Below are 8,901 nucleotides of genomic sequence, written 5' to 3' on the forward strand. Positions count from 1 at the left end.
CCAAGTGAATGCAAAGCACAGCAGACATCTTGCAGCAGTACTGATAAATAAACTGAATTACTTAGCAGGTCTCTCCCAGACTTACAACCTGAGGCAGTCCAGAAACCCCTATTTAACTCACTTTCTGAATGATTCCTTCCTAAATCAAGAGAGATATTAAATTGCTCACTATAAACTCTCAGTTTAATTCTTCATGGTTAAAACAACTTGAGGCAAGAATTACACTTACTTAGAGTCTCCTCATCAGAGTTTAAAGGAATCTCTGGACTCACACAGGCAATGGCTACTTTGTCAGAGGGCCTTCCTTTAAGCCATACTCACACAACTACACCAACTCTGTGAAGCCTGCCTGATCTTCCCAGAAACTAGGATCATAGACCCCATACCTCTCAAACCAAGAACTGGAGATGATGACCTGTCTGCTTTTTTGCCCTGCAATAAATCACCAAATCCAACAAGCTACTCCACTCCAAAAGCAGTTCAAACCAGAGCATGTTCTCAAAAAACCACAGGACTTGCCTAAATATATGTCAGACAGTTCAGAGAAAAAAAAAAAAAAAAAAAAAAAAAAAAAAAAAAAAAAAAAAAAAAAAAAAAAAAAAAAAAAAAAAAAAAAAAAAGAAATAAAATCACGTTCTTAGACCTTATTTCAAACCAATAACTGAAGTTATGGTTGTTTAAGTATTTCTTACTCCCCATGAGCAAACAATGCACATTCAAATACAGAAATTCAAGCAGCAAGATACTTGTTTTCTGGACTTCAGATAAGCTCTCCTGTCCAGGAAGAGGTAAGACTGTGAAAACATTTGTTATACCCTACATGACTAATTAAGATGCATCTTTGAAATTTACCAGTCTCTCACCTATGTGCAGTTTTATTTCAGCCTTATCAGAGTGATTTTTGAACATCTGTTAGCCTCAACATTACCCTCCTTTCCTCAATCCTCCTCTTACCGCACATTAGAAATGCAGTTGTATCGCCTTTTTGGCTGCTGATCTCCAAACTGAAGAAATACTAAACCGCTACTCTCTACAGTACAGACTGCCACACACTTTCCTGCAAGATACTTCACCAAGTAGCATTTCAGCTTTGGACTTCAATCTCAACAGCTATACTGATGGATCCCCTTTGAAGCAAAGAATGTTTTCTTGTAAGTTGTCATCAACTCAGACTTCCGACTTACTAGCTCTCCCAAGTTAATACCAAGGACTTGAACTGAATTTCTCCGTTTCTGTCATGTAAGAGTTTGTTTCACATTCCTCCCAGAACAGCACTACCTCAATGCTTTTTATGAAGACTTTCTCCTTGTTTTGTCCTATTACTGATGTCTAAACTTCTAAAATCTCAGCTTTCAGTTCAGTTTTAGTTAATTTTCCCCTGAATTCTCTCTCAAAGAATAACCAGCATTCTTTTGCACCTAAAGACTACCCATTTAACAAATCCTGTTTACCTTGTAAATAAATCCACAGGCTTCCTTTTTTAAGGTCGAGGACAAAAGTGTCTTTATTAAAATCTTCCTTGGACTTGCTCCATGTTCTGATCTGCTTTACCACTGGTCACATAGTTGTTGGTCTCCAAAGCTTCCCTATTCCCTTCAGAAATATCACAATGCCCCCAGGACCTCCTCTCCATACCCCAGATTTCTGTTTGGCAAGGGATAGCCCACAGTGGCTATGCCCATTTCAAAGTTCTCATGGGATTAGACCCTCTCCACTCACAGCTGCTCGGTGCACAGAGCAAGAGAAACCATTACAGCTCTGTGTCTTAACTGTTAAAAGATGGGATAATGTCACTTTCATGAAAATAAAACCTGAAACAAGAGGTCTTTCCTATTCAAGGGGTCACGAAGAACCTTTGGAAAGCTCTAGGCAGGCTGCAGTGACCCTCTGCTCTGGTTCTTCACTGCCGACCATCTCCTTGCCAGGACAGCATCCAGTCTAATGTGAGACTTCATTAGGCTTTGGTGCAGCCAGCCAGCCAGCTTTTCCCACATCAACAAAAGCATCCTCCATACTTTGGGTAGAAAGCAGCATTATTAGGAGTCGAAACGCATGTTTATTTTGTAACATATCCTAATTATCTAGGGCTGGCAAGAAAACACAACTCTACTAAGCAAACAGAGAGCAATATGAATTGGAAAGAAGATTAAAAACTCAACAGGAAAGGCACAATCTACAGAGGAAAAAATATCTATAGGAAAGCTGGTGGGGGGGGAGGGGGCAGGCAGGAAAGAGAAATAAAAGGTTTAGTTTTTAGAGCAGGACTGGCTTTGCTGCACAAAAGGAATCATACTTTGTACATCTGGTGTACACTTCCACAAAATGTTTTAAGAAGCAATGCCTATTTTGTAGACAGCAATTAAAATAAACTGTGGGGTGGTCAATTTCTTTCAAAAATCACTAAGAAAAAATTTTAAAGCCAGATACCTGTTGAAATTCTAGCAGCAAACAGAAAGCTCAACTGAACAGCTTAAAAAGTGGCTCAAAGACATGAAAATAAAGTGCTTCCAAAACTATTCAGCACTGAGTTCTCCACATGCCAGCTAATCACAGGCAGGTAAGCTGCTGCACTGCTCATATTTAAATGAGACCTGAACAGAATAACCTCTAGAACCAGGGCCATATGTTGAATTTAATCTTCCCCTCAGAACCATTAGGAAGAAGGCAAATATTTTGGCTGCAATGACTTTTTCCAGACAATTGATTCCCAAAGTTATTTATTCCCCACCATTCCCCTCAAGGCCCTCTAGTCACAGCAATTGTCTGTGTCAGAGGAAGGTTGGCCTCAGCTCCCACCAAAGCCAAGCAAAACCACACCCAAAATAGCTATATAGGTCATTACAAAGCAAAGTAAGCCCTACATCGTGCCAGCAAGGGCTTCTGGTTAGTTCCCATGTGCCAGTAAGCTTTCAAAATAATGCGTCACAATGCTCTTCTAATACAGTAGCTTATTTGATAATTAGCACTTTTATTGAATCACAACTTTTAAAGAAAATGCTCAAGTTATATCTCTGCTTTCCTTCCTTTCCCCCCACCTTTTTAAGGAGAATGCGTGTAGCATAACGGCAGCAAAGTTTAGAAACTGCTCCTGAGCAGCATCCAGAGAACTCAACTGGCAGCAGGAAGACCCTTAGCTTTGGCTTGGCTTCTTCGAGGTGCATGTTTACATCTCTGAAAAGTCACAATGTTGGAAGCTAAGAGCTAATCAGCTTTTGTATACTTAAGAATACCCTTAAGAGCTTTGTTGTCATATTCGGGTTCTTGGAGTCTGTTCTTTAGGTCACAGCCTCCTTTTTATTTTTTGCATCATGCCTTCCAACCAAGGAGTTTTCCATGGAAGAATTTTAGTGTACAACTACAATGTGGTATTTCCATGACTGCTGATCTTGGGTAAGACACGAAAAACTGCAAGTTACAGTTTGATTCTGCAGGCAGAAAAGTCAGGAGAAAAATTCTTCCATCGTGTTTCAGTATCTTGTCAGAACCCTCATAAAAATACAGGATGTTTCTGCATATTTCACCTCATTCCCTCCTCTTAAAGAGCTGTAAAAAATAAATTGTAGTTGGAGTTTTCCTTTGCTTTTTTATCACTGCTACAACACAGACAATATTTGAGACTTTCTTCCATTAAAATCCAGTGGTTTGTATTTGTACAAACAAGCTATTCACGTAAACACAAATTATGAGAAACGATGGATTTGATGTCTGTCTTAATGATGAAGCTAAATTGATGCAGTAAATTAATACAATAACTTTTCTGTTGGAAAAGTGAAATCTAAAGCCTCACCTACACACAAAAGACTCATTTGTCAGAAAGACAGTTTAATTATTTACTAAAATTTGCAGTTTTCTCATGTATACAGGGAACATTAAAGTAACATAAAAGTATCACCCATGTTACTTATGGGCATCAGTTAACCAGCTCATAAATCTGAGCGGTTAGTGATTTGTTCACAGCAAATACATAAGGATTTGGAAGCCAGGATTTAAGGGGACTAGGGGAAGGAAGACTGTCAGACACACACACCTCTTGTCACACGGTTGCCTGTACCCTTGCTAGCCACAAAAATTTCTCTGAATAACACCAGATTCACAAGAGCAAGTACTGACCATCAGGTTCTTAAGGCTCTCCCTCTGAAAATTAATGTAAAAATGAGTGGGAAATAAAGAATAAAGGTAAGGCGCAGGATTCAAGGAAACACGTTTATTTCTAGCCTCTTTCTTTCTGGTTACTTTTTCCTCCTCCTCCCACCTTAACAACCTTTACCTATCACACCATACGCTACAAACAAAATAAAACCCCAAACAGCCACCTGTTATTGGATGCCATGGACACGGCAAACCACAGAGCCTCAACACCACACTTCAGCAGTCTTGGAAAACCTCAGAAGTCCCTATCACTGAGGCCTTCCACCTTTTACAGAAAATCCCACCTGGGCTGGCTTTGTTTGTTTCTGAAGGTTTTGCTGTATCCTTATGCTGCAGGTTCTTCTCTAGTGAAGGGCCTAGGCCATGTCCTGCCTGTACAGCCACCAACCATGGGGCACAGACCTGCCAGGGCAGCGCAGGGCTGCCAACCCCAACACCCACCCACCCGTGCCAAGCAGCACATCCCCTTCTTCAGTACACTGCTTGCAGCTTCACCATCAGCCTGTTTCACCTTCACTTGCAAATAAGTCATTTTACATCTTATAAAAGTCCTAATATTATTTCAGCGTTAACGGGAAATGTGGTGAACATTCATCAAAAGCTTTTCAGTTCAAAACAGCAAATAACTTGTGTGAAGAAAAACTACACTCAGGTTAACTGACCCCTCTACACGGACCAGGAAGCCTTTACAGTGTTCTTTTGACCCAATGTTTCAGGTTTCTACATTAACCAAAAAAAAAAAAAAAAAATTGTCATAACTCAAATCTCCCACCACTGTACAGAGTTTTGGTTGCACTAGAGAGTATTCTGCTATACCTCATTTCTACTGATATTCCTTAGAATCTGTTATTTTCCTAAAAGGACAGCGTGATCCCTGCCTATGATCAAAACTTTCCTTCATTACCAAAGACGCAATAGAATCATTTGGGGTTTCAAATACGAGGTTTTTTCCACTGTTTAAATAATCTAGCCGGGATTTACAAGTAATAACAGAAATATCATTACATTGTTAAATATTTAGTAAGATATTTGGTCAAATACAATTATCCAATTAGTATCAGTGAATCACTAATTCAGTTAAACGCGCAATCACAAGCATTTAATGCTCTTTTAAGAGCCTGTGCGACAGCTTTAATAATGATCTTTATAAATTTCTTACTAAAAAAAAAAAGTTCAACATAGAGTGAAAATAAGCATTTCAGGTTAACGAAAGGCAAGACAAGGGGATGTGTGAATCTATGGCATTTTCCAGTGCTTTAGTGGGGGAAATTTTGTTTTGTAAAACTGTTTCAAACTTCAAATGATGTCTCTGAGCAAAAACAATCACTTTTTCCAAGCAGTTGTGGTTTTATCCTAGAGGAAAATAGCACGTTATCAAAAGGATCTCCGCGAAACCCTGAGAACATTTACAACACCAAACAAGAAGAAACAAGCAACACTCCCTGCTTTTAGTAGCTGGAGATAGGAAAATATATGGAATGTAATTGTTCTAATCACCTGTTACAAACCTCAGAAACAAATGGTTAATATTCCCCCGGACTGCATTTTATTTTAAAAGGCGTTACTAGAATTTTTGCGCTGTTGTTATAAATGCAGCCCTCTTGGAAGGAGCTCTCTCTAACTATCCCCTTACCGTTAAGTTTGTCAGCAACCCGGACGTCTAAAACGTGGTTTGTGCTGAGCAATGCAATTTTTTCTTTTTTTTTTTTTTTTCTTTTTTTAATGAGGAAAAAAAAGAAGTGTTGGAAACTTTCACGATAGAAACTAGAGAGCTTCGAAGTTCCTCTCTTAGCTGCGCCCAGCAATGGAGAGGAGAGTATTCTGCAAACGTGCCCCAAGCATCCAGCTACATTTAGCTTTCAGCCTTTTTATTATCATTGTCAATGAATGGGCCCCAGTCAAATTAAAGCTGCCATTTTAGGTTAAAGACTAGAGAGCCTCTGTTGTGCAACAGCGAGACAAAAACACTCCAAGCGACAGATGCAGCACTCTCATTGGAAAGCGATGGATTTCAACTTTTACAAACAAACAAAAAAAAAATTACGGATCATGCTTTTTAATATGAATTATATATTGATACTCACACATTACCGCAAACTAACGGGATTTATAATTGGGATAAATCAGCTACCCATGCTGCTAAGGTCATAGTCATTAAGATTATTTTGCCGTCGTTAGAATGGATGATCTGTGAGGAAATGAACAGAAACATTTTTTGTTCAACTTGCTTGTTTGTACCTCCACTAGTCCCGTATACCACGAGAAAAGAAAAAAAGGAAAAGAGATTAAAAAAAAAAAAAAAAAGGCTAACACATTATCCCGAAAGCCATCTTCCAGGATAAACACAGCCCGCGATCTGCTTTGATGAGAGTAAAAATCGAGACGAACATCGACACAGAAACAAACTTATCGCATCGAGATTATTCTCATATTCCCGGAGCCAAACACCCGCGGAAGGAAGCCCCAGTGGCTGGGAAAATAAAAAAAAGGGGGAGGGGGGAAGAAAAGAGAGAGGGAAAAAAAAAAAAAAAAAAAGAACATAAAAAAGCTTCTTGAAAATGAAAAAATCGCCCTTTTCTGCAGTGGGGAGGCACGCTCAGCCCCTTCCCAAACGAAAACAAAGGCAGAAAGTGGGTAAGTGTGGGAGAGTTGCGCGGCGCCGCGCGGCCCCGCAGAGGACGGGGAGCTCCCGGGCATCCATCGCTACTTTCCTTTTGTCCATTGTCTGTTTAAAAAACAACTACTTTAAACCCGGGCGTGAGCGGGGTGTCGGGGGGAGCCGGGGAAACTGGCTCCTTTTCCAGCCCGTGCCCCACGGCCATCCCCTCTCCCGGCACCCCGACCCGCCCCCCCCACGGACACCCACCCGCGAAGGCCGGCACGGGGCGCGCCCGGAGGGGCTCCCCCGGCGTGGGAGCGCGTCCCCTGATTTAGCGCTACCGGGATAAATGAAGGCAACGTAATGATGGCTGCTCATTGCCTGCAGCGCCTTCTCCCTGAGACTCACTAACAACCCTGCCCCCCTCCCCCCGCCACCGCTCTCTCTCACACACACACCCGCGCACACGCACAGGCGCTGCCCGCTCCCCGCCGCCCCGCACGCAGCGCCCGCCGCCGGCACCACTCCGCTCCGCTCCCCCCGCACCCCGCGGACCGAGAGCGGCCGCCCCCCCCGCCCCGCCCCGCGCCCTGACCGCTCTGGCCTCAAACCACCTTTTTCCGCTCACCCTCAAAATGGCCCGGAACGGGGCGGGGGGGAGCGCGGTGAGGGGAGCGCCCCGGCCCCGACCCCATGTGCGCGGTGAGGGCGGCAGCGCCTCCCGCCCGCCCCGGCGGAGCGAAGGTGCCCGGTGGGGTGAAGCCCCTATTATGCGACGTCCACCGGCACCGCTCCGGCTGCCTCGGGCAGAGCTCTCCCTTCCCGTCCCCTCCCTCCTTCCCCCGCTCCCCTTTCTTCTCCGGCCGCCGGGGAGCGCCGGCCGCCCCCTGCCCCCTCCCGGTACCGCCGGGGCAGGACGATCCCCCCGCCGCGCGCACCGGCGGCCGGAGCGGCACCTCGTGCTCCCGCCTCCCTCCTCCTCCTCCTCCTCCTCCCTCCCCGCCCGCCTTCCTGCCGCCCGCCGCCACCCACCGCCCGGCCTCCGCTGGGGGTGCCCCCGCTGCGGCCCGGCCCCGGCCCCGGCGACCCATGTGCCGGCGCGGAGCGAGAAGCGGGGCGGTGCCGGGCCGAGCCGGGCCGGGCCGTGCGCGGCAGGGAAGCGCCCTCACTTTGTTAGCGCTTGTTGTGCCGCCGCGGCCGCCGGGAGCCGTCAGCGTGGTCAGCGGGGGAAGCGCTCCCGCGGCCATCCCGGCCGGAGCTGGGCCCCGCCGCCCCCGCCGCGCAGTTTCGCTCAACTTTTCCCGGATTTTTAGTCACCCTCCAAACTTGCGGAGAGGAGCGGGGAGGAGCAGGGGGGAGAAGAAGGGAAGGGGAAGGGGCGCCGGCGCTCTGCTTCCCCAGTGCCCTCCCCTCCCCCGAGGCGAGGCAGGCTGCCGGCCGGCCGCAGCACAACAAAAAGCCATTTACACCCGGGGAAGTGCCCCGCTGAGACACCCCACACACACCCCCCCGCCCCGCCTCGCCCGTAGCCGCGGCAAGGGCTCAGCATCCCCAACGCCCCCCCCCACCTCGGACCGCCGCCGGCAGCGAGCACCCCCGCGCCGCTCCGCTCCGCCGGGGACAGAGACCTGCCGCGGGTCTCCTGCTCCATGGCCGGCGCCCGCCCGCCCAGCCTCCCTCCCTCCGCGCCCAGCGAGGTGCGGGGTCACTCACCGGACCGGTACGTGGCCGTCGGGGACCGGTGTCCCCCGCTCGCTCCCTCGTTGCCCTCCGCCGAAGGGCCGGGGAGGAGGAGGGGACACGCTCCGGAGTTGGTGCCGCCGGCCGGGGGGGCGAGGTGGGGTGCGGGTCTCGCACACACGCACACAACACACACGCACGGAGTTGCTCGCTCGCACCGGGGCTGGGCTAAGAGGGGAGGAGGGGGATCCCTGACCGGGGCGGGCGGGCGAAGGAGGGGTGGAAGGGAGGGGAGGGAGAGGAAGGGTCAGCGCGGGTCTCGGGTAGTTTCGGGGTCTCCGCCGGCTCCGCTTCGCTCCTTTGTGTAATTTCACTCGATTCAAGTTTAATCCGATAGTTCCCGAGCGAGCGAGCGCGCCCGCCGGAGCCGAGCCGAGCGCGACACCAGCCAGCCAGGCGGCTGCCGCCCCCTG

General features: G+C 47.5%; 1 protein-coding gene across 6 annotated transcripts in view; it reads right to left on the reverse strand.

Annotated features, from left to right (window-relative positions):
• Nucleotides 1-8,876, reverse strand: part of CHD7 (chromodomain helicase DNA binding protein 7) — a 131,159-nt gene extending 122,283 nt beyond the window's left edge. For 2 of the 6 annotated variants that reach the window (XM_027898082.1, XM_027898083.1), the window contains exons 1-2: nucleotides 8,462-8,876; nucleotides 6,234-6,337 (exon numbers count right to left, since the gene is read on the reverse strand). The gene's annotated coding sequence lies outside the window, so the exon portion shown is untranslated. Of the gene's footprint in view, nucleotides 1-6,229; nucleotides 6,338-7,362; nucleotides 7,419-8,461 lie in introns of those variants that run through there. The other 4 variants (XM_027898077.1, XM_027898079.1, XM_027898078.1 and 1 more) reach the window with 4 other exon arrangements.
• Between the last annotated feature and the right edge of the window lie 25 nt (nucleotides 8,877-8,901).

This window comes from Empidonax traillii, unplaced genomic scaffold (assembly GCF_003031625.1).
Source record: "Empidonax traillii isolate 1590-97213 ecotype Southwest subspecies unplaced genomic scaffold, ASM303162v1 scaffold578:size403431, whole genome shotgun sequence".
In the NCBI taxonomy this organism is placed as follows: Eukaryota; Metazoa; Chordata; class Aves; order Passeriformes; family Tyrannidae; genus Empidonax; species Empidonax traillii.